This window comes from Petaurus breviceps, unplaced genomic scaffold (assembly GCF_028583685.1).
Source record: "Petaurus breviceps papuanus isolate PSGF00001 unplaced genomic scaffold, PetGlider_PUasm1.0 90849, whole genome shotgun sequence".
NCBI classification, from domain to species: domain Eukaryota; kingdom Metazoa; phylum Chordata; class Mammalia; order Diprotodontia; family Petauridae; genus Petaurus; species Petaurus breviceps.
The window spans coordinates 27,806,770-27,833,668 of NW_027187361.1; the positions used below are offsets into that span (position 1 = coordinate 27,806,770).

Here is a 26,899-nt window from a genome sequence, read left to right on the forward strand (position 1 = left end):
TATTAGGTATAAATTTCACAATTATAACATTTGTCTATAAATTACACTCTCATTAATTGCTATTATTGGAATAAAAGAAGTTTTAGTTTGTCTTCATATAAATAATAATACCATGTATAACAAAATATTTTTACCTCTTAAAAACTACTGGTGATGTGTAGAATAATATACGTAGCTATGACATTATGGTATGTCACAACAAAATGACAAGTTTGTTGCTGTTTTTGGAGGAAATGTCATGACTATTAAATTATTACGAACTTTTCCTAGGAAGTTTTGAGCTCTGTAAATGTAAGCATTAATGCTTTCAAACTCAGAACAAGATTGTAATCACACAGTGGAACTACAAAGGAATTTTGTCTTTTCACTTTTAGCAAGACACCTGATACTTTGGTTCTTCACGACAATCATTTATTGTGATTTCTTCAAGTTTATTTGGGTTGAACCCTACATAAACTAAGAACTATAAGATTTAAGCAATTTAAGAAATGACAATTTTATTTACTACAAAATGAACTACAAAATTCACAATCTACAAAAATATGAGTATTAATAACAGAAGTACAATCAGCTACTCACAAGCCTTTGTCCTCTTACCTCTTGAAAAACATATCAAATGGAGTGTACAACTTGAACATTTCTCATAAATGATTATGGACAATTTACTTTGGCTTTATAAATAAAATGACAGGTAATTTTAAGCATCCCTAAGCAACTTTTAAAGCAATCAAAGACCTGTCACAATCCTTTCCTTCAAGACCTCTATTCTTGATCTAATCTACTACCTCCTTCCATGAAACCCTTCCTAAATTCCAAGTGAATGTGATTTTTCCCTCTTTGAAACCCCTATATACTTTCTTTGTAATTCTATTAAGGGTAATGTACTTAAGGAATCACACAAGGACATAAAGTTTTTCTCTATCTTGAATTCCCCTTTTTCTGGTCTCACATCAACTGTGCAAAAAATTCACTCTACTTTTTTCTTTCTTTTGGGGGTTCAGTGACTTGCCCAAGGTCACATGACTAGTAAGTGTTAAGTGTCTGAGGCTGGATTTGAACTCAGGTCCTCCTGATTCCAGGGCTGGTGCTCCATTCACTGTACCTACTCTAACTGTTAAGGCTAATAATTAATTACCCATGTCATCAAGGCTATAATAGGGGATATTTTATTATTTTTTTTCAAATGCTTTATTCACTTTCTAGTTTACATCATTCATTTCCGCCAGATTTTGATTGGGACCCCTACACTCTGAAGGCCAGGAGCTGAAGCTGCCACGTGGGAGTGGCTGCAGGGCCTAGGCTCCTCAGTGCCTTCTCACCCTGGGGGCAAAAACCAATGCACTCCCAACTACTGGATCCCAAAGTCCACACTGCACTGACCTCTCACTTTGTCCTTAGCATCTATGTGTTGATAATTCTGGAAAGGCCACAGCTGCTGGTGATCTGAAGTCCCTCCAGCCACTGGTTGGTCAGGCCCACACTGAGGCTCAAACCTCTGGCTCTCCCAGAGCAGGCCTGCCGGGCTGTCCTCAGCAGGAGGTTAGTTTCTTTGTGTCATTTTGTGGATTCTGTAGCTCCAAAGTTTGTTCAGAGTCACCTTTTACATGAATTGGGGGAGGTGGGAGCAGGAGCCCCACAGAAGTCCTGTTTCTACTCCACCATCTTGACTCAGCCCCCTCTAGTAGGGGTTATTTTAGATGGATAGATAGACAGACAAACAGATAGATATATAGAATCTAGCATAGTGATTTATCAGAAGTCCTCAAACACTTACTGATTGACTAATAAAATTAATAAAGTTGATTAATAAAAGATAATTTATGATTGACTGGGATAGTTTGGAATTCTTTTAAGGTCACACTGATTGCACTCAGTCTGTAAAAATATTCACAATGTGTAATAGTAAAGCCTAATTCTTTACTGATCCTTTACTTTCTGAAGAAGGAAATCAAGATGGCTGTCGAAAAGTAACTCTGATGTCATCTAGAGATCCCAGACCAGAGGGGAAGAATCTGCAGCCTTGAGGTCACATGCGGTCCCCTAGGTCCTCAAATGCAGTCCTTTGACTGAATCCAAACTTCACAGAGGAAAATCCCCTTTAATAAAAGGATTTGTTCTGTAAAACTTGGATTCAGTCAAAAAGCTGCATCCGAGGACCTATGGCCTTGAGGCCACAGGTTTCCCACCCTTACTTCAGACTGACTGGATCTCCTTCAGTCTACTTTCTGACATAGATCAGAGAAGAATAGTTATTTTCTACATATTTAACACAGTCTTCTAACATAAAAATATAGATAGAAAATTAAATATTATTTGGATGTGATTTTTTAAAGTCTTTTAATGAAATTGTGATTATAAGATGCTGATTCATTATGCAAGCACATTTGAAGGTCTGAAATCTATCATGGTTTATTTAAGGGTAATTTCCTTCCTCAATATCTTAATTTTAGTTAACCAAAAGCTACAGACATATCAAAATGCATCATCAATATGAATACCACATAATAAAGTGACAGATGCTAGTTTGTTTATATTAAGTGTATCACACTATTGGGATAGGGCAGTGAGGTCAACCTCAAACAGAACTGGGGAGCATATTGATTTGGAAAACCACAAATTAATGTTGCGTTATATTTTTATTTAGAGTAAATAAAATCAGGTCTTGAAGCCAGGAAGACGTGAGTTTAAGCCCTGCCTGTAAAATACACTGGCTATGTTAGTTTACAGACTATCGTGACTTCTTTGAACATTATGTCTTCTCCTTTGTTAAAGGTCTGATACTCTATAATTTTTTTAAACTGTAATTTTGGAAACAACACACAGTGTTTGGGCCACCATTATGCTGCGTTAACCTTTTCTTAAACATTTCCCAGTTACATGTTAACTTGTATTCCAGGGTTTTGTCAATGGCAATGTCTTTCTTCTTCTGTATTTGTATAGCCGACAAGTGAGAAGGCAGCATGGTAATAAAAAGAACACTGTATGTATAGTTAAAAGCTCCGGGTTCAAATTCTTAATCTGCTCTTGGATTCAATGCTTTCTGTGAAATTGAAAATTGATGCCTCATTTTATTTTGTATTAATTATTGACTGAGAATTTTATCTAAACAATGCAATCAGTACTTAGGAATTTGTTTGATTTAAAAAGGTAGTTTGACTTCTTAACATCCCCCTTTTTGTGGGCTACAGCCTAGACTATTGTCCAAAAAGGTTCTCCAGTATGTCTAAAACTGAAATTCTTTATCCCCCAAACCTCCCCCTCTACTCAACTTCCCTGTATCTTCTAAGGGCACAATCACTCTTCCAGTAACCCTGATCCATAGCTTCAGAATTATCCTCAACTCATTCTCTCGGCACATATCAAGTCAAATGCTATTCACAAGGTCCCCACATGGGATGGCCACCCACTCTTATTTATGTTGCTGTAAGGTCCCCCAACTGGTCCCTCTACCTCGCCTCTCCCATTCAATCGATAATCACTTATTAAACACTTACTTACTCTTTATTGCCAGGCGCTATTGGGGACGAAAAGAAAGGGAAGGCAGTCCCTGCGTTCAAGAAGCTTTCATTCTTATGGGGCAGACAATCGAGAGGAATGAGTGCAAGTGTGCATTAAACTCCAAGCACGTGCCGATGTACTTTGGTTTAAAGTATTTCAAGTCTGGCCACATCACTCTTCTACTCAATAACTTCCACTTGCTCTCTCTCGTCTCTAAACTCCTCCGTTTGGTTCTTAAGTCCTTCACGAGCTGTACATAGACTGTTTTCCAGACCCCAGACATTATGTCCCTGGCCATGTTCTCTTCAGTCCCAAGTGGTCTTCTCTATTTCTTCACATATGGCCACTCTCTCTCGTCTCTGTAGCTTTGCACAAGCCCTCCCCATACCTATCATACACTCTCTTCCTCATCTCTGCCTCAGAATCCTGTAGTTTCTTCAAGTCTCCATCCTTCATGATTTTCTAAGACAGAGTAAGTGGCAAACCTTTTAGTGATTACTCTGCCCAGAATTATCTGGGCTAGTCTTAGGAGGCCAGACGGAGTCCAATACCGGGCCAATACTCAAAGCCTTTCCAACTTGGTAAGACCTTATTCTTGGCTGCTGGGGCATGGAGGCATCAGAGAGATTAAGTTAGTGTAGGAAGAGACTTTATGGCCAAAGAATTCTTAGGAAGTGTTTTCGTTAAAATAATTTTTGCTACATCCCTAAAGGAAATGCTACAAATTAGAACTGATATTTTTATTCTACTGTTTTCTCATTCATCTATATACTTTCTTTATTTGGGGGTTGTTGTTTTTTTAGGGCAATTGGGGTTAAGTGACTTGCCCAAGGTCATATGGCTAGTTTTTGTGTGTGTGTTTTAAGTGTCTGAGACCAGATTTGAACTCAGGTCCTCCTGACTCCAAGGCTGGTGCTCTATTCACTGCACCACCTAGACACCCCATCTATATACTTTCAAAGCAAAAAATGAACCAGATGCAAGTAATGCTTCCTCCATGCAGTGTCCCTGGTCCCACTGAGAAGCTTGTGTTGAGCTTTATTTGCCCATCTCCTTCCCTCCTATCTCGGGAACAGGGCACAGGTGATTTCTAGTAGGATGAAAAAGACTGTTATATAAATTGCCAAAGTTTCATCCATGAGGCCAACTATTCCAAACTAAAGAAAAACCAGGAAACTTTTTTTATCTTTTAAATTTATGAGGGAGAAACTGAATACCACATTAAGGAACAATACAAAAGAATGATAAAGATAAATCTGAGTAATAACAAAGCTATAAACACCAATGTAGGGAAAGAAGGGAAAAGTAAGAGCCAAGATGAAATTTCAGTTACAGTCAATTCCATGGCAAGGGAAGTGGGGGCCAGAGGAGCAATGAAATATTAATTTTTTAAAAAATCAATAAATTATCCGTAAATTTAATTTAATATATTTAATTTCAAACATAATTAACTTATATGAAATAGACATTAACTGCTTGCATGTATTTCTATCTCTTTTTTAGTGGAAGTAAAGATCAGAAGGGACATGAGCCAGACAAACAAAATCAATGAAGGACATTACCAACCCTTGAAATAGCAAGAATGAACTCGTAATACAGACAAACATGAACTTGTAAATTGTTGCAAATACCTTAGAGCTAGGTTTTCCCACACCACATACCTCTAATACTAGAAAAGAGAATTACCAAATCCAAATTTGGTCTTTGACTTTCTTACACTTCCTGATGAATTTGACACGGCTAATCACTCTCTCATCCCAAATACTCTCTACTCTCTGGGCTTTCATGACACTATTCTTCCTTGGTTTTCCTATTCCCTGTCCAACAACTCCTCAGTTTCCTTTCCTTAATCATCATCCATAATACAGCATCTCACTGTATGAATCCCAAGGCCCTATCCTAGACCATCTTTTATCTATATAGACTCAGTCATTTTATCAGTTCCCAAGGACTTAATAATTACAACTATACAGATCTATATAAACAGCCCTAGTCTTACTCCTAAGCTTCAATCTCATATCACCAAATCTCTTTTATTTCTGGAATTAGATGTTCCATAGGCATTTAGATTTAAATAAGAATAAATGTATTGCAAAAAACCTGTCTGTGTTAGTGGATTATAAACTTGAGACACTAGTATGACTGTAGCAGCTAAAAAAAAAAAACTAATGCAAATCTGGACTGGATTAAGATGGCCATAGCTTCCTGAAATACGGAAGTAAGAGTTCCATTCTATACTTCTCCTCTTTAGGCCCAGAAAGTAGAACCAGGAGTAATGGGAAGAAATTTGAAAGAGGAAAATTTAGGCTTGATGTTAGCAAAAGCTTCCTAACAATTAGAGCTCTTTAAAAATATAATGAGTTATCTGAAAACGTGGAGGGCTCCCCATTCTTGGTTATTTTCAAACAGAGGATACATAATCAACCAACCACTTGTCAGGTATGTTATAGTGGGGATTCATTTCATGTAGAACTTGGACTAAATGACTGCTAGAGTCCCTCTCAACTTTCAAATTCTCAACAAAACAGAATTCATTATCTTTCCCCCTGAAACCCATCCCTCTTTCCAAGTTCCCATTTTCTCTTCAGGGCACCACCATCTTAAGTCACCCAAGTCTGCAGCCTCAGGCATCCTTGTTCTTTCAAACTGTCTCTCCCCAAACATTTAGTTACCAAGTCCTGTAGATTTGTCTCCTGTTATCTCCTCTCTATTCACTTGGCCACCACCCTAGTTTTTGTATCACCATAGTCATCCCAAGGATCCCTCCTCCTCCAGCTTCCAGGGCCATCTCATAGGACAACAAGGTTTTTGGTTGGTTTGTGTTTGGAAAGAAAAAAAAAATCAGCACAACTGATCAGTAGAATGAAAAAGGCTAAAAATACATGCAATATGTGAAAGCTGTGGACCTCCCACTTCCATGAAGGGGCAGGTTGGGAGAATCTTCTCACATCTCTTCACTGGAGTCATGTTTGATCTTTCCATTTTTTTTATACATTTATTTTGATTTCCTTCTCTCTCGATGAGTGTTAATCTTTCGATGTGCATTGTAGTAGTTACAGAACATATTGTTTTCCTGCCTCTACCACTTCCACTGCTTCGACTTACTATACTTGGCATGAGTTCATATAGATCTTTCCCTGTTTTTTTTGTATTCATCATTCCCCAACTGATGGGCGTCAACCATGTTACCAATTCTTAGCTATTACACTGCTATCAATATTTTGGGGTCTAGGACTGCATTGTTGAGCAAGAGAAAGCGGGGAGGAGGAGAAGGAGGAGGAGGAGCTTAATTTGCAAAAATGTCTGACAAACCAGATATGGCTGAGATTCAGAAATTCGATAAGTCTAAACTGAAGAAGACAAACACAAGAGAAAAATCCACTGCCTTCAAAAGAAACAATTGAACAGGAGAAGCAAGCAGGTGAATCGTAATGAAATCTGCCCTGCCAATATGCACTGTACATGCCACAAGCATTGCCTTCTTAATTTTACTTCTTTTAGCTGTTTAACTTTGTAAGATGCAAAGAGGTTGGATAAAGTTTAAATGACTGTGCTGACCCTTTCAACATCAAAAGAATAAAGAACTACTGACATTGAATTGAATGAAGGCTTAGCCGGCTGCCTCTTTCCATCTGCCTGTACTGCCTAGTTTGGGTCCTGGTGGCATTAAAATTTTTTTTTTAAGAGCTTGCATGTTGGTGAAAAGAAGAACCCGGGTGGGACTACAGTAAATCTAGTTAACAGTAAAATGCAGAGCTGTACCAAGGTCCTGGCAAGCTAGCTGTAAAATGCAGTTAAATCAGAGTGCCATTTTTTTTTTTGTTCAAATGATTTTAATTATTGGAATGCACAATTTTTTTAATATGCAAATAAAAAAGTTTTAAAACCTGAAAAAAATATTTTGGGGTCTATGGGAATGTTCTTATTGATGGCTTCTTGTAATGGTAATGGAATTTGAACCCTACAATGGGATGGACTTCTTGACATGAGGAGAAGAGGCTGAACTGGGAGGAGCTGGTGCCCTGTACAGGGAGAGGCCCAAACTGAGAGAGGCCAGAACTTCTGGAAGCAGCATCATGGAGGCAGAAAGAGAGAGAGAGACCCGCCAGTTGGAGCTGTCCAGGACTTCTGAGAACTGCTTCCTGGAACCGCACTTATTTGCGGGAGGACACATGACTGTGGCGCCAGTACTTACTTGGTCTGTCTGTTTTGTGTTACTTTGTCAGAGTCAGACTTTGTTGGGCCTAGGTTGATTTCACAGACAGAAAGTGAACTGGAGAGGAGGCCTGTTGTTGTGTCTTTGTTGAGCTTTGTCTTCCCAGGAAGAGAAACTGCTGAGAACTTGCCTCAGGTCAAGATGAAGAAAAGACCTCTCCTTGGGCACTGAATGCTGTGATGATATTGTAACCTGGTTGTGACCTGGGGTGGATGGCCTTTGTGCTCTGTGACTGACCAAATGAATGTACTTTGTTTATGACTGGGAACTAACCTCCCATTCAGACTACCCAGGGGCGGCGTACTTGGACTTTTGTACTTCGTGACTGAACTGAGAACTTGCTAAATGACCGAGTTACCCTGTATTTTGATTTTCTCTTTTCTATGAATGTTTTGCTTTAATCTGTTACTGAATAAATGGAGAGTTACTATGCTCAAAATCAGAACCTGGAAGTTGCTTTGCTTGGTGTTACTCTTCTGTAGGTTAAAAGCCCAGGCATAGAATCTTGTGGTTAGACACAAATACCTCTTAGTCCCTTATGTGCATAATTTCAAAACACTTTCCAAAATGGTTATACTATTTCACAGCTCCACCGAGTATTAGTGTGCCCATCCCTCCACAACTCCTCTAACATTGGTGTCATTTTTTTGTCACTTTTGTCAATTTGCAGCATATGAATGAGATAAAACCTCAAAAATGTTTTGACTGGCATTTCTCTTATTATTTGCGATTTGAAACATTCTTTGATATGATTTTGAATACTTTCCAGTTCTTCTTCTGAGAACTGAGTGTTCTCTTAGAAAAGAAATGAATATTGATCTTATCTATCTTGAAGAGTAAACCCTTATCAGAGACAAAGATTTCCCCCCATTCCACCACTTCCCTTCTTATCCTACATGCATTAATATTGTCTGTGCAGAAGCTTCAAAGTTCCAAGTAATCAAATTTATCAATTTTATATTTTGTAATGTCCACTATCTCTTGTTTGGATAAGAATACATTTGTAAGGGGAGGCCAGTTGGCACAGTGAGTAAGAGCGCCGGCCCCGGTGATGGGGGGACCAAGGATCGGTTCTAGCCTCAGATACTTGGCACCCACCCAAAAAATAACTGGCTGTGTAACCTTGAGCAAGTTACTTAACCCCAATTGCTTAAAAAAACATACATCTGTAGCCACAAGAGGTGTGTGATGTTTCCCTAACGTTTTAATAATATTTAGGACAATGTCTCATCCCACAATGGGGATTACGGAATTCTAGAATGTAGCACAAGGTGGTAGTCTAAACCTAATTTCTGCCAGATTATTTTCCAGTTTTCCCAGCAGTTTTAATCAGATAAGGATTCCCCCTCCCCCATCCCGGTTAACATATGTTTTCCACTTTACATTACATTACTGAGTTCTATTGTTTCTGATTGACCTTTCTCTAGTCAGTTCCCCTAATAAACCTCTCTGTTCTTTAACCAATGAGGTGGTTTTAGTGACTGCTTCTTTAGAATATAGTTTGAGGTCTAGAAGTACTATTTGACCTTCATTTCTACTTCTTTTCATTATTTAGAATGATATTCCAGATCTTCTGCTTTTCCAAATGAATTTTATTATTTTATCAGTGTCCCCTTAGTAATTTGCTTAGAGGAGCATTAAAAGTGTAAAGTAATTTGGTAGTACTATTATTCTTCCAACTCTTTAAGGAGCACTATATAACTGAATTTGGAAAAGGCTTCTGTGTTCTTTGGGAGGTCAGCCCATAGACTGACTTCATAGATTTTGTGGTGATTTGGAAAGGGATTTCCCTTCTATTACTGTTTCTTGTATTTTGCCATTATTACATAGAAAAGCTGTTGATTTCTGAGGATTCATTGTAAGCTGCAACTTTGTGGTAGGTATTAGTTATCTCAATCTGTATCTTCACTGACTCCCTCGAAGTTTCCAAATAAACCATCTTATCACAAGTGAACAGATAGATTCACCTCTCCCATGCTTACCTTCATCCCTGTAAGTTCTTTCTCCAGTCTTATTACTGGTTCTAGCTCTTTCAGAAGGAGAGCGGGCATTCTTGCTTCACTCCTATATTTGCTGGACAGAACTCGTGTCTCCCCATTACACATGATGCTTTCTGTTGGTTTTAGAGTGGTTTTTTACTTTCATCTCATTTTCTAGGAACATTATTCCTCTATTTCTTTGGTGTTCTCAGTTTTGTTATCACATAATTGTGTATAACATATTGTGACAATTTTGTTAAGTCTCTTCAAAGAGCTACTACTTAAGTTATTACTTCTATGGGTTGTTGTATTTCCGATTCACATATTTCCTTGCTAATTTGTGGTATCTCCTTGTTTCTGCTTATTTTGTTGTTGTTCAGTCACTTTTCAGTCGTGTCTGTGAATCCATTTGGGGTTTTCTTGGCAAAGATACTGGAGAGGTTTGCCATTTCCTTCTACAGCTCATTTTACAAATGAGAAAATGAAAACAGAGTTAAGTGACTTAACCAGGGTCACACAGCTAGTAGTTTCTGAGGCCAAATTTTCGCCTCAGGAAGACTCATCTTCCTGACTTCAAGCGTGGGGCTCCATCCACTACACCACCTAGCTGCCCAAACTTTATATGCTTATTTTAGGTTTAATTATTGAGTTTCAAATGTCACAACATTAATATTAGGCTCATTTAATCCTCTTTTTGCTACTTTGTTATTCTATATTTTTAAAGATCTGATATCCCCCCTAAACACTGATTTAGTTGCCTTCCAGAAATTGTGCTATGCTGCTTCATCATTCTCATTTTCTCTTACTTAGTTCTATGACTTATTATTTGATCCAACTTACTTAAGATTCCATCAATAAGTCTCCATTTAGTTCTACAATTTTTGTTTATGGTCCCTGAACCAATTACTTTTTTTATTGTCTTACGATTGGCAAAGGATATATTAATTATTTCTGTCTCTTAATATTTATTTGCAATATTTCTCTGCCTTAATACATGGGGTTTTTTGTAAAATATTTTGTACAGAGTTCTATGTGGTTCTGAATAACATGTATATTCTTTGCTGTCTCACTCAGAAGTTGCAATAAATCTTTATTACTAATTTCTCCCACAATCTGTCCAATCACATAATTCCTTTCGTTTATCTTTCAGTTAGACTAATCCAAAACCAAAAGGGGGATATTAAAGTCTCTTTTCACTATTGTGTTACTGTCCATTTCTTCTTGTAGCTGAAATATCACCTTTTTGAATCTGGATACTAAGGCTTTTGGAGCACATAAATTTATTACTGTATGGATTTGTTGTCTATGGTTCCTTTCAGCATAATATAGATTCCTTCTGCATCCCTTTTTACTTTTTGAGCTTTCTCTTGTTTTCTCAGATAACATAACATGTATCTGCTACTTTTTTAAAATATTCATTTGATGTATAGTAAATTTTTTCCCATCCCTCCAGTTTTTATTTTGTGTCTTTTTTTTATGCAACAGATTACAGGATTTTGTTTTCTTATCCAATGTCTTTTTTTGTTTCATCAGAGTCTTCTATCCATCAACATTTAAAGTTATGAGTCAGAATTATATTTTGTTCCCTCTGACTATAAATTTCTTTAAAGCAATGACTAATTTTTCCTCTTTTGCTGTAAATACAATACTATGTTGCTTCAGTCACTTTAATCTTTTCTGAAGGTGGCCTTGTTGTCTCTGGTTCTCTTCCCTTCCCTGCTGATGTCATCGTCATCGGTGGTGGTGGTCATAGCAGCAGTAGTAGTAATAGTGTTTTATTCTTTCCCTTCAGAGTTTTATTAGTTCCTCTTTCTCTTCTGCTTTTATTTGTCTGTAAAATTCTTCCCCTCTTTTTTTCCTCTTGAATAGATTCCCCCCTTCCTCACCTCCCTTTCAACAAGTCCTGTGAGAGAGAGAGTGTGGATGTGTTCCTCTCCAAAAAGGATTTCTCATACTCTTGTTATCCATTCCCTCTGTCTACTCCAGACCAGGGGTGGGGAACCTGTGACCTTGAGCCCACACTGGCCTTCTAGATCCTTAGGTGTGGTCTTTTGAATGAATCCAAATTTCACAGAACAAATCAAGGCTAGAGGTTTCTCCACCCCTGCTCTGGACCCCCATTCTTTGATTCATGACCCTTATAACTAGTTAATTGGTCTTTCCCTTTTCTCTGTATTCCTCATGCAATCAGACTTGCAGTGTATCCATCCTATATCCCTCTTAGGTTCTCTCTTCTAGGTACTTTCTATCACTGCCTTGTTTCGGAGCTTGCCTTATGGGCTCCCCTCTTCCACTGTCTCTCACTCCCAGAGTTGTCTGAGAGGACACTGCCCCACAGCAGGGTTCCTTCACCACTATTCCTTGATTATTCATTCTACTACTGATTTATACCCTTCCTGGTTGATTTGTTTCCCCCACTTGCCTGAAAATTTCCTCCCTGGGTACATGTTCTCCTAATCTCCCAGCTGCCAGCTGCCCAGGGGTTCCAACTCCCCAACTCCCAAAGTCAGACATGTAGACTTTTCAAACACCAAATCCACCAAGGACATACCTGAAATAAAATCCTCATCTCCCGGCTCAGACTGTCTTTTTTTTCATTCAGAAAAGCATTTATCAATGAAAACCCCTCCCACCACCAAAATATGGTCTCTTCCTCCTTCCCTCCTTATTGAATCTTTCCCCTCTCCTCATCCATTTCTTTGTAAGGTTTTTTTTTTTTTTCTGAGACCATAGTGGTTACCTCCCCCTTATTTCTAGCGCTTAATCTGGCCCAAAACATCAGACATTCCTCTTGCTATCCCTGCTCCCCTCCCTACTTTCATGTACTATCCCATGTTGTAATGTAGTCTCACAAAATTACGATTGACCTGTAGGTAGGCTGTCACCAGTTCTGTACATGATGCCCCCCTGTTTACCTCTTCACTATTTCTTCCACCAGATTACCACTTTATTCCATCTCCTTGTGCACATCTAAAGTAAATCTCTTAGTGGTCTCTCTACTGTCACTCTGTTGCTGTCCTTGGCTACTGCATTTACTCTCCCTGCATTTCTGTTGTTTGAGGTATTCAAGAAGCAAACAATCTCTTCAGCTCTGATATTCTTTCTAAAAATGTCTCAAACTCTTCTTTATTCCTGAACGTCCATCTTTTTTTCCCACATATGGTTAAGCTCAGATTTGCAGGGTAAGTCACCCTGGGCTGCATTCTGAGAGAGCTCCACTGTTCTTCAGAACACATTATTCCATTCCCTCCTACATCTTGTAGTGAGTGCAGAATAGTTTTGCATTGATTTGAATTTCCTTTCCTTTGTATTTGGAAGTCTTTCTCTAGATTGCTTACAGAACTTGTTTCTGAATTGAACTGTCAGATTTAACCCCTAAGTGTCCTGAACTATTAACCGTGGGACTTTTCTGGAGACAATTTGTGAATTCTTTCAATGAATATTTTATTTTCTATGTTCAGGAGTTCTGGTCAGTTCTCTATTATTTCTTGCATTATGGTGTTAAGGTTCTTTATCCTGTTTTGTTCTTGGGAAAAGCATATGATTCTTAAGATTTTGTCTCTGTGTATCCTGTCTTCATGATCAGTATGTTTTGCTTGCATAGTGGCAATATTTTCTGTTAATGTTATTATTTTTTGTTTTTTTTTCTTCTACATATGGAAGTGAAATCCCCACCTACCTACCCCTAGCCACAGCCCAGACCCATGATTTTCACATGCAACTCCCAGTAAAGTAATTCTCTTTACCAATGCAGAGCTGCAACAATCCTAAAATTTGTAGTTTTAGAGAGTTGTTTAAGAGGGTTAAGTGATTTGCCTCAGTCATATAGTCAGTATGTGTCCATGGGAAGTCTTGAACCCAGGCCAACTTGCTCAGTATCCACTTATACCTTACTGACTCAATTACATGAAGGAAAAAAATCAAACACACTAAACATTGGGTGGTTCAGGGAGCACTAGCACCTCTGATGTCGGGGCTGCTCATTCACCTTTGGTCCACCACCTGTCATTCAACTCTCACTAGTAGCTCCAAGAAGCTGTAGCACACACAATGGCCACACCCTGGTAAAACTATCTTTGCGGACCAGCAAAACCAGACTGAGGATACCCAACAGGCCTCAAACCACGCAGGCAACTAAAGCAGGCACCGTGAAGCACTTAGAGGTTGGTTAGACATCGAAGACACCAAGGTCATCCAACATGAGTTTTGTTTTGCTGCTAAATTTTGATAACTCAGAGAGTGAGGCAGACAAATCTATGAAACTGTCTCAATTACATCCTCAAGTCAAGACAACACCCCATAATGTCATCGGTCCTCTTCGAAACAAAGGATGAACAAAAATTATGCATTATTCTAGCTGGTAGGACAGCCAAAAGTCAGGTTTATCTAATTTATACTGATATACTAAAAACCAAACAGCTATAATGGACTTTATATTAAAGATGAGACAAATTATTTCTTTTGTTCTCTTCTATTTCTTTGAGTTTTTTTGGTCTTGATTTTTGTTTTTTTTACCAAGTCTTGTATGAGGACCAACAGATCGCTCCAGATTCACATCAGGCCTCCAGAATTTACTCTTTGTGTAACCTTGGGTAAATCTTATAATATCACTGGACCTCATATTTCTCATCTATGATATAAAGTGGTTTAACCAGATGGCCTTGAAGGCCCTTTCAATCTCTAGATCTATAATCCTATGACCTCATAGTGTACCACTTAGTACAAAAAACGAACATACAAATAAACAGACTATTTAAGAGTCTTGGAAATAACTTGCCTAAACCCCATTCTCATAAAGGTCTTATAGGCCTTTTTTTTTTTTTAAGCAATAGCTTATTTTCCTGTGCGCACAAATGTAATGAAGCTCATGTCACTATCTCTTTGGAAGTTGGAATTTAATACTACTGAAGTAGAACACTGCACATTTCCATTGCATAGAAACCTTGGATTATTATTGAGAGAGAGAGTGTGTGTGTGTGTGTGTGTGTGTGTGTTTGAGTGCAGGGGAGGAAACAGAGCTAAAAATGCAGCCATTCACTCCTTAGCAGCCTTGTGGATTAGGTGAAACACTTATAAGTGAGCATCTTTGTTCAGAATCTGTTAGTAAAAATGTTTTGTAGTATTAACTCATTTATTTCCAATGCAAACTTAGAAGGAGACTAATTCTTTTTGTGTGAGATCTTCCTGGCTTGAAATAAACCAAAACAATTTTCTATCAATACCAATTTGCTGTGTTTTTAAAAACGATGACTTAATGATAGAATTTTCTTAGATGCACATATACCCAGAAACACTATTTTAAAAAGACAAACTAAAATGTGTATTGTGAGTTTACAAACTTAAAACACTGTTATGTTTCTCATCTATGAAGTGAAATAACTTTGTTTTTACAACTGCCGAAATGAAGGCAGAGGGGAAAGAAGCCATTCACTGTGGTATGGACACACAACAAAGAATTTTATATTCACACATCCTCGTTATGTTTGGGGGAAAGACTGAAATAGGAAGGATCACTCAAATTAATCTATAGTTGTTATTTAAAAGCGCAATTGCCTAACCTGTATATTCTTTATAATTTATGTATTTTTAAGCACTTAAAAACATTCTAAGAAGGGATTGTAAGAGAAGTCCAAGACACACTCTAAGAAAGTGAGACTCCCTGCTGCAGAGAAAAATCTAAGGACACCTGATTCAACTTCAGTGTCTGACATTGTGATTCCTTATGTTTTATGCTGCACAAGCCCTTAGAAATGAGAGCTCCAGATCCTGAGTGTTCCTCAGTGTTCTTCTACGCTATTTCCTATAGCAAAGGGCATTAAAAATGATGCTTTTAATTTTCCTTTCAACTACATCATTCTGCATCTCTAAGATGCATGCAAAGTGTGCCTATCATATAAGGAAAATGACTCAAAATGAACTAGATAACCAGAAATCATGGATTTTAAAAAGCATTGTCCTTTATAGTCATTAGATTGGAAAGCTACACGTACAATTATTACCAAGGAGATATTACTCAAAATTGGAATTCCTCTTCTTACATTTGGTAAAGGTTAGGGTTAGGGTTAGGAAGAGTGCTGGGCTTAGAGACGAGAAGCCTCATCTTCCTGAGTTCAAATCTGGCCTCAGATATTTACTAGCTGTGTGACCCTGGGCAAGTCACTTAACTATTTGCCTCAGTTTCCTCAGCTATAAAATGAGCTAAAGAAGGAAACAGCAACCTTAGAAAATCTAAAAAGGGGTCACAAAGAGTTGGACACAACTGAACAACAACAAAGGTAACAATTGGGCAGCTAGGTGGCACACTGGACAGCGAGACCAGCCTCAGGCACTTACGAGCTGTAAGCCTCTATGTAAGTCACTTAAACCTGTTTGCCTTGGAATCCACATCTGTAAATGAGCTGAAAGAGGAAACAGTAAAGTCACCCCAGGATTTCTACCAAGAAAACCCCAAATGGGGTCATGCAGAGTCAGACAACTGAACAGCAACCACAAGGGTGGAAGAAACTAACTTTTCTGACATAACTTTATGGTCGTCTTTTCTTCTGACAGAAAATGTTACTAGCTAGATTGATTACCTGCTTAACTCATCAGATTTCCCTTAGTTTGGGGGAAGTTAAATTTAAAAAAAATCAGCCATCAAAATATGCATATAGTCTCTTAAGTGTATGCATTGAAAGTGTAGCACTCCTTTGAAAGTGTAGCACACACTTAGATGTGTCTCTAGAATACCAATCTAGAAGTCAGTTACAGAGAAGAGTCTCTTTCTAAAATTTTCTAATTTCATTTTCCCTTAATCCTATTCTCAAGCAATTTCATTATGTTTACACTTTTCAAAATTAAAAGACTTATCAAACATGTATGAAATCTGGACATCTAAGGGAGTGGCACTGATGAGACCTTAGGCTCTTTTTAGAGTCCCATATAATATTGTGCTAAAAATTAATTTGTGGGTAAATTAAATAATTCGCTTAGACCCACTTTCTGCCTAAATAGACTTCATGTTATATAAAGTTATACCAGCACAAGACTAGATTTATATATAAGAAGTGAAGAATGAGTTAATTAGCATGCAGACTTTTGACCCAGAAATACCACTTCTAGGGCTATATCCCAAAGAGATCATACAAATGGGAAAAAGACTCACATTTACAAAAATATTTATAGCAGCTCTTTCTGAGGGGGCAAAGAATTAGAAATTGAGAGAATGCCCATCAACTGGGGATTGAACAAGTTGTGGTATATAAATGTGATGGAATACTACTGTGCTACAAGAAATGATGAGCAGGCAGACCAGAAAAACTTGGAAAGACACATATGAACTGATGCTGAGTGAGGGGAGCAGAACCAAGAAAACGCTGTACAGTTACAGTCAGGTTATGCCATGATTACCTTTGATAGACCTAGCTCTGGGGGTCAAAGCAAAGATGGCAGAGTAAACGTAGGAACCTGTTTAAGCTCCTGCACCAACCACCTCCAATACCGGTTTAAAAAAAAAAAAAAAAAGGACTCTAAACAAATTTTAGAGCTACATAACCCAGAAAGTGACAGAGAGAAACAAATTGGCAGGCCGACAGGAAGGGTCTATCACACCAAGGTGGGGGCTGAGCAGTCCTGCATGAACTGCATGGGCCCAGACCCCGGGCGGCCTTGACCAGCAGCCCAGACTGGCCAGAGGAGACTTCAAGAAAGTTAATCACCAACACCTGTGGCAAACGGTTTCCAGACTTCTCAACCCATAAATGCCAAAGAGAAAGTAAAAGGTCAGTAGGCTACTCTGCTGGAACTGGGTGACAGAAAGGTCTGGTCTGGCCCCTGCCCCCAGCGCAAGACATGGAAGCAGAGGCTGCTGCCATGTGGCTGCCTCAGGAGCTCCTGGCCTGCAGATCATAGAGGGACCAAGCAGCCATTCCGAGGGTCATCACTCTCGCTTTGACCTGCATGGATATGGATGTCGGTTTTGGGTGGAGGTCCTGGGGTGAGAAATGCCAGTGTGCCGGAGCTTCTGGTGGCTGTGGAGAGGGTGCCCGCCTCATAGCTCTGCCAACTGCAAAAACCCCAGCGTTTTGGGACACGTCTCTCTCCACTCTGAAAGCTGAGTTCTGCTGTGGCAAAGAGCTCACAAGTCAAGTCATTGACTGGCAGGATGAGCAAACTGAGGAAGCCCAATGAGACCACAGAATCCTTTTTTGGGGACAAAAAGGATCAAAACATGGAACCAGAAGAAGACAACAAAGTCAAAACGCTTGCGTCAAAAGTTCCCAAGAAAAATATAAGGTGGTTACAGGCCATGGAAGAGCTCAAGAAGGATTTCAAAAATCAAGTAAGAGAAGTGGAGGAAAAACTGGGAAGAGAAATGAGAATGATACAAGAAAATCATGAAAAGCCAGTCAACAGCCTGCTAAAGGAGACCCAAAAATACAGAAGAAAATAACACCTTAAAAAACAGAATAACTCAAATGGCAAAAGAGGCCCAAAAAGGCAATGAGGAGAAGAATGCCTTAAGAAGCCCAATTGCCCAGACGGAAAAGGAATTTCAAAAACTCACTGAAGAGAATAATTCCTTCAAAATTAGAATGGAGCAAATGGAAGCTAGTGACTTTATGAGAAATCAAGATACTACAAAACAGATCCAAACAAATGAGAAAATAGAAGGCGATGTGAAATATCGCATTGGAAAAACCACTGACCTGGAAAATAGATCTAGGAGAGATCATTTAAAAATTATTGGTAAAGCCATGATAGACCTACCTCTTTTCAGCAATGCACGATTCTAAGACAACTCCAAAAGACTAGAAAATGATGGAAAATGCTACCCACATCCAGAGAAAGAACCACAGAGTCTGAATGCAGGTGGAAGCAGACTATCTGCTCTCTCTTGTGTTTTGTTTCTTCTTTCTTGTGGTTCATCCCAGTGGTTCTAATTCTTCTTTACAACATGATAATGTGAAAATAAGTTTAATATGAACGTACACATAGCACCGCTATCAGATTGCATGCCGTCTTAGGAAGAGGGAAGGGAAGGGAGAGGGAGAAAATTTAAAACTCAAAAGCTTGCTGAAAACTAAAAATAAATTAATTTTAAAAAATAATTAGCATGCAGAACCATACACATAAATCTATTATATCAAAATTATTCAGAAGAACAATTTGCCAGATTTAGATATGTCTTCTTTCAGAAATCTCATAGGCAGTTCCATTTTTCACTAGAAATTGCTCGGCATCCCTGGGAACTGTGATACAGTAGAATGTCTTCAAGTAGACTATTCCTATCAGCTCAATAATGGGTGTTACATGCCAGACCAAAATCTCTGCATCAAAGAATACAATACATATCACCAGCCACATGAAATAAACACACAGATTTATCAGGTGTCCATTTCTCTAATAATCTTAAATAGTAAAATATGCTTTAAGTCACTGAAATTTAGCACTGACCATCCATTCCAACTCTTGAATTTTACAGCTGATAAACTGAGACTCAGAAAGGTTAATTTTTTACTTGAGGTTACACAGAGAGCTAGAAGGGGCAGGACTAGAAGCCAAATCTTTGCTTTTAGTTCTACATTCTTTTTATGACATAACAAGGTCTATTAAAAACCAAGCCAAAATGTACTACATATATTGATTATGAAGGGGGCCACAATATAGTACAAAATGAGCATCCATTTCAATAGGTCTGTGTTCTTACCCACATAAGTAGTTCCTGAGAGAGATTACAACCTATACAACACTACACTGAGGGGAAGCCAACATAGCCCCAGGGCTGTTTATCATCTCATACTCTAGACATCTGCCAGGAGAGACTTGGGTTCAAATTCTCCTTGTGTCTTACCAGCTGTGTGTGCATATACAAATCACAATCTCAGAACCTGTTTTTTCAGCTACAGAATGGGAATTGTTCCTCTCTCGCAAGATTGTTGTAGGGACCAAATGAGATCAAGTGTATGTAAATAAAGTGCTTTGAAAATCTTACACTATAGATATATCAGTTATTATTATTAGTACTACTATCACTGTTACATGACTAGTCCATCTCCTCTTCTAATCATTCATTCCCTAAATTATTTCCCTTATTCCAGGGTCACACGGCTAGCAATTGTCTGAGGCCACATTTGAACTCAGGTCTTCCTAACTCCAGACCCAGTATTCTACCCACTGTGCTACCTAGATGTACTAATACCTTACAACAGACCATCCATTCAAACTCTTTCATACTCTTATCAAGCGTTTTTCATTCATTTGGTCTTTTCTGTGTGGATTATTAGGCAGATCTCTTTTTTGAGTAGTCACGGGACCCATTATATATAATGGCATATTTTACTTCAGTTCCAGAATAACACGTGTACAAACAACACATAAAAATACGACGATACAATGTCATCAGTAGGACCCAGTCAAAATGAGGACAATAATCAACAAATATTTAGTCAACAATTATTTTGTTTGCCTTGTTAGCATTTAGGAGAAATTCTGAGGCTTAAATTTGGATGGTCCAGGTCTACCAAAAAAAAAGAAAGCAAAGTACAGGAAAATGTAACTAATGTCTCTCAAATTTCCCTTTATCAACAGACCAATCATCCAACTGATACAAACAAAAATACCACCATTTCATACTTTAAAGGAATTCAGTTATTAGGGAGAAAAGGCATCTCTTCAATCTGATCCTTTAAAGTGAATCTTTTCTTGCCTTATCCATCTCCCCACAAGCACCGACACTCAATTTAAGGAGTGGCAGAAGAAAAAGACTCACCTGTGGCAGATGAATTTGTGTAGAAGGGTAACAGTCACACTCTTATCTTAGTGTTTATGGACTCAACCATTTTAAAAAACATTATACATATAATAATACTGCTCTCCCTTCCTGATGTTCTCTCATTTGTGCACACAGGAAAAAAACAATCAAAAGAATGAATAAATACCATTCAGAAGTCTTGGTAGTAGAGCTAAATGAATGGAAGCATAGAACAGAATGTCAATTAAACGTTTGTAAAAATAAGTTCCTCCCCAACAAATCTGACCATGTTAATTCATGTTATAAAATAACTTAAGTATATAAGAATCAGTATTGCCAAGCTATTATGAGTTCTTGTTGACTGAAGATTATGAGTATTAACGTAAGTCAATGGGAAAATAAGATTCATTTTTTTTAAGCCACACACCCAGAGAAAAATAAAGTCAAGTTTAGATCTGTTAAGAGTTGGAAATAACCGTAAAGAACAAGATTTTAAAATTGGAAGTGGCTTTAAAGACCATCTACCCCAAAACCCTCATTTCACAGGTGAAAGAAACTGAGGTCCAGTGAGCTTAAGCAAGTTTGTCATGGCCACATAGCTAATTAAATCACTATATACTCAACTGGCTATACAGAAGTACAATTACTGGTATATTTACCATAATACGTCCAAGCCTCAGACCACAAAGAAATTAGAGAATTACAAAATCTGACAGACTGTAGTAATATTTCATGGATTAAGCAATACTATTACTCTTGTACCTTTATTGTAGTATCTGAGAATTTAGAGATGGAAATCACCTTGGAAACTACTTTATCACCAATATTAATTTGCCTAATATCACACAGCTAGTTAATAAAATCCAGTATTTCGTCCTGGATACCCTGTTTTCAAAATAATAATAATAATAGCTAAAATTAACATTTATTATGTTCCAGGCCCTGTGCTAAGCACTTATAAGACACTTTAGAAATCTTAAAGCAATAAATGAATGTCATATATTATTATAATCTATGTCTAAGTAGTTACTGCAGATGCCCAGCAACATCCTTACCAATCAAATATGAAGCACCCACTAAGGTCACCTAAGATTCTCTTCATCAGTTTCTACTCTAAGGAAAGGACAGAAAGAAAAATTCCACTTAAAATAACTATAGAATATTTAAAATATTTGGTAGTCTACCCATCAAGATCCACAGAAGAACTATATCAATATAATTGTAAAGCATTCTTTACACAAATACAGCCAGACCTAAATAATTAAAGAATTATTAAGTGCTCATAGATAAATGGAGTCAATACGATAAAATTTTCAGTGCCATACCAAAGTAACCAAAATTATTTTAAGAACTAGAAAACTTAATAATGAAATTCATCTGGAGGAACAAAAGGTCAAGAATCTCAACGGATATATTTTTAAAGTGAGAAGGAAGAGGGCCTAGCAATATCAGATCACAAAACAATTTTGTACAGGTTAAAGAGAGATCTATCGGGGGAACTGATTAGGCACAAAATATATGTAAGCAAACAAACCTAATAGCCTTGTGTTCAATAAACCCCAAAGTTCCAACTACTGTGTTAAGGACCTATTTAAAAAACACCATCATCATCAACAGCAACAACTGCTAAGAAAATTGGAACACAGTTAACAAAAATTAGGTTTAGATAAACATTTCACACCATATAACAAGCTAAGTAAGCTCCAAATGGATACATGAGTCAGATACAAAATAAAATAAAGAGCAAAGTAAAAACTATTCTGATGCATGAATAGAGAAAGAATTTATGAGCAAATAGAAGTAAGAGAAAATCACAAAAGAGAAAATGGACAATTTTAATTACATAAAATTTAAAAATTTTTGTACAAAATTAATACAACTAAAATTAGAATGGAAACAAACTGCACTGAGTTTCTTTGATTAATATTATTATATATTTATATACTTAGTTACATAATACATTAATTGTACTTAATTGCATAATACATTTATCAGAAAAAGATATTATATATGTATATTTATACTTATATATGCAAGATATATAAGGAATTAATTCAAATTCTCAAGAATAATACGATTTCCCCACATGGTAAATGGTCCAGACTATCAACAACCACATGAAAAAAATGTTCAAAGCTAGAGAAGTGAATGTTAAAGCTACTCTAAGGTCCCATCTCAGATTGGCAATACTCCTCAGATTGGCAAAGCCAGCACAAAAAAAAAACAATCCCAAATATTAGAAGAGCTATGGGAAAACCAGGCATGTTAATAAAGTACTGCTAGAGCTATGAATCAGTCCAGTCATTCTGGATAAAAATTTTTAGGTATGCCACAAAATTTACAAAAATATTTGTACCACAACTACACCTGTACCCCAAAGAGATCAAAGAAATAGGAAAAAAGATACATATGTACAAAAACAGCTATAGCTGTTCTTTTTTGTAGTGGCAAGGACCTAGAAATTAAGAGGAGTGCCCATCAATTGAAGAATGGCTAAACAAATTATGGTATATAAATATAATGGAACTCTTACTGTGTTATAAGAAATAATGAAAGGAATGGTTTCAGAGAAACTTTGAAGAATTATATGAGATGATGCAAAGTAGGCAGACCCAGGAGAACATACTATAATGTTATAAAAATAAACAACACTGAATGACTTAAGAACTCTTATCAGTGCAATGACCAAACAAAATCTTGGGTGACAGATGCCAACGAGAAGACTCAAGATACCAAATAAAACATGCATTCTTTTAAAAGACACATCAATGCCCTGTGAATTGTTTTAACCATTCTGGAAAGGAATCTGGAACTCTGCCCTAAAACAGACTAAACTGTGTATGTCCTTTGACTAGACCTATACCTGAAAGAGATGATCAAGGGAACAATAAAAAGACTCTTGTACAAAAATATTTATAGCAGCTCTTTTTATAAGGGCAAAGAATTGGAAAGAAAGGAGGAAAATCAATACAAAAAAGGCTGAATAAATTATGCTATATGAATATAATGGAATATCACTGTGTCATCAGAAATGACACAAGGGGTGGTGTCAGCATAACCTAGGAAGATTTATAGAATCTCATGCAGAGTGAAATGAGCAGAACTAAGACATCAATTTATACAACACTGTAAAGACAAAAAAACAACCTGAAAGATTTAAGAACTCCAATCAATACAAAGATCTACCACTATTCAGATCGATGATGAAGAAGGCTACCCACCTCCTGACAGAGAGGTGATGGATTCCAGATACAGAATGAGACATACATTTTTACACAACCAAAGAGAATGTGTTTTGATTTGAGACTGTGTTTATTTCTTATGAGGGTTTTACTTTTTCTTTTTTCAATGGAGAGTGCAAAGAAAATGAATGCTTGTTAACTGACTGATTTTTATTTTAAAATAAGTGATCTGAAGCCTCTATTTGAAGATTTCCAGTTGCAGGTAACATATTGTGAGGCATTTCACTTCAAGGAACTCTAATTGTTAGGAGGTATCTCCCTCCACTGAAATTAAATTGGCCTCAGTCAACTACTGATTCTGTCTCCTAGGGCTAAGCAAAACAACTGTAAGCACTCAGAGGCATAACAGCTACTCAAATACTTGCAGACAGTTATCACAGACTTTAAATCTTTCCCTTCTCCAGGCAAAACATGAATGAGTGAATGAGATAGCATTTAGCAGGCACTAATAACGTACTAGGAACTAGTACTTGGGACACAAATACAAAAAGCAAAAGGGCCTCTGTCCACAACAAAGCCACATTCTGAGACAACACAGAAGCCAGGGAGAAGTGTCTGAGAACTCACAGGGACTGTATTGTTGAGGTTTTAGGATGCAGGAAGGACAAGCACAGCAAGAAGAGAGCACAATCCCCTGTCCAACCACCCTTCCCGGTCCTGTTTATTCCTATCTCCTCACACTTCTGTACCACTTCAATGCCATCACCACAAATTGCAGTTTTTTTTAATCCTATTTCTCCAGTGTACAGCCATGCTCTAGCTTTACTTTTCTTTCTTACACAATCTTGACCCCATGGTCAAGATTTTAATAAAGCCCTCTTCTCCGCCTTGATGCCTCTGAGGTCCTACTGTTCCTGTCTAACTCTCAATTCCAGGTAACTTACTATTTTGCCTCCTTCGTTTCTATTTCCCAGATGCCAAACTTTGCTGCAAGCACTGTTTGCTACAAGTGTGTGCAATCTAACCTCAATTAGGCCCTTGGGCAACCCTTTCACTCCCCCTTTATTCTTGTTTGTTGCTATTTCACATTCCCCATAAAGTTGGTTTCAACCACTGTTTTACTTTTTAATCCCTAAAGTAGGCCCCTCAAAACTCACCAATCTGAGAAAATCACTGCCTCTTACAGTTGGCTGGTGCTTACAGAATCTATACTTTTATTTATCCCTTTTCTCTCGACTTAAGTGGCCATCCCATAGTTCCAAGTCTCATCCCTTCTCTACACAACTACTGACTTCTAATTGGTCTCCCAGTCTAAAGTTTCTTTCCTCTTTAATCCATCTTAGGTGTAGCAACCAAAGTGCTAAAACTAAAGCACGGCATGGTACAGTAAAAATAGTGGTGCTTTAGTGTCAGTGAATTCATAACCTGTCTCTGACATTTACTATCTGTATGGCAATTCACTTAGCCTCACCTGGTCTCACTTTAAAAGTCATCTATAAAATCAGAGGCTTAAAATGGATAGATGACCTCTAAGATCCCCTACTAAATCAACTCCAATTGCTCCCTATTTCCTTCTAGGATCAATTACATCCTCTTCTGTTTGTCATTTAAATCTTCACATGCTAGCTCTAATACACCAGTCTTCAGGTCCTTGCACAGGTATCTCCCGCCTGGAAGGCAATCGACCTCTTAGAATACCTATTTTCTTTAAAGGCTTTGCTCATGGGCCACTTTCTGAGTCCTTTCCTAATCCACAAAGCCCTAGGGTTTTCCCCCCTGCAAAACTGTTCATATTTTGTACATATTTAGAATGCAAGCTCCTAGAAAACGAGACTTATTTAAGATGTTCGATTTAATTGAAATGACCAAGCACAAAATTACAGACAACACAGATATTTAAAGGAAAAGCAAGGGTAACAGTTAGGTGCTTTTGTCACTCAGCACGAATTATTTTTAAAAACCAGGCACTGAAAAATCCTAACAAAAATATTACTATCAAGTCAACAAACATTTGTTAAGTGCTTACTATATGACACACACTAAGACAGAATCAAATAAGTTTTACAAGGAAAATTTAAATTTAGAATTACTAGGGAAAACAGGCAAAGGGACATATTTTTCCATTGCTGGGGAAGTTTTAAAGCAAAAATATTTAGAAAGTAAATCCAATACATAAGGAATGGCTTTTAAAAAATGTAATACAGAGACAGCATTATTTTCCCCCTAATTTGAAACTCTTAACATTTACAAGTGCACTTAATTTAATTCTTTCTTTAATTCAAATTCTCAAATGTTTCTATCATCTCAATTTAGATATTCTTTCTACTGATGCTAATCACAACCTCTCCATTCATCAGCTGCCCATGCAGTGCAACTTGTCCATGTCTTCCCTTAAGGATCACCCCACATTTTGGAGGCCTCCCTCATTTTTCTCCTGACATGGTGTAATGGGAATGTAAATTTTTAAGATCTTCCCTGGCCCTAGGCTAAAGTGTACCTGGAGCCTGGGGTGGGAGACTTGTTTTTCAGTAGATACTTTTTGATTGGCCAGTGGGTCCAGAAGGTTGTTACATTCTCTGGGCCAGGAGAAAGCTATATAAGCCCTGATGTGAGGCTTTGCTTTGGGGCTCACTTTGAGAAGTGTTCTGTGATTTGATCAGATGAGACTCTGGGAAGCCATTGTTGAGAGCCCCGGCTTTGAAAAACCCAGATGTTGATTTGGTATGGATGTAATGGTTGGACAGTTTGGAAATCTGTCTACTTGATCTGTTTCTGTCTTGATAATTCTGTCTGTATACTCTGAGTTCGGGGTGCTGACCTTTTTCCCCTGAACTAGGTAAACGATACATGTTTGACTGATTAAAGTAAGCTCGTTAAGCCATTTTGAGTTGCTTTCCTTTATCAAAGCAGATCCAAGAACCTGTGTTGGCAGCAAACCTTGGGGATGCTGGGGTGCTTGCTGCTACACATGGGAACAATTATGTAATTTACCTATCAGTCCTTGCCATATGACCAGCTTATCTTCTCTTTCTATCATACAAGTTGCTAAAATACTTTACTCTTCTAATTCATTGAAATTTTTTAATCATTCTAACTAATTTAGCAGATCTCTGACACTTCTTTGGAACAAAAGGCACAGTCAAGGATTCTCAAAAGGCTATATAATTTGAAATAAAACACCAACAAATAGAACAGAACAGTCTTCACAGCTGCTTTACAAAATTATTTTATACTTTTCAAAAACTGTGACTAATTCTAAATAAGTGATTTTATTGTTTACTAAAAGGAAGAA

General features: G+C 37.6%; 1 protein-coding gene and 1 pseudogene across 10 annotated transcripts in view; one reads left to right on the plus strand and one right to left on the minus strand.

Annotated features, from left to right (window-relative positions):
* NRIP1 (nuclear receptor interacting protein 1) overlaps window positions 1–26,899 on the minus strand; it is a 154,595-nt gene that overhangs the window by 74,130 nt on the left and 53,566 nt on the right. The window lies entirely within an intron of this gene.
* LOC138149769 (thymosin beta-4-like) lies at window positions 5,772–7,395 on the plus strand (annotated as a pseudogene).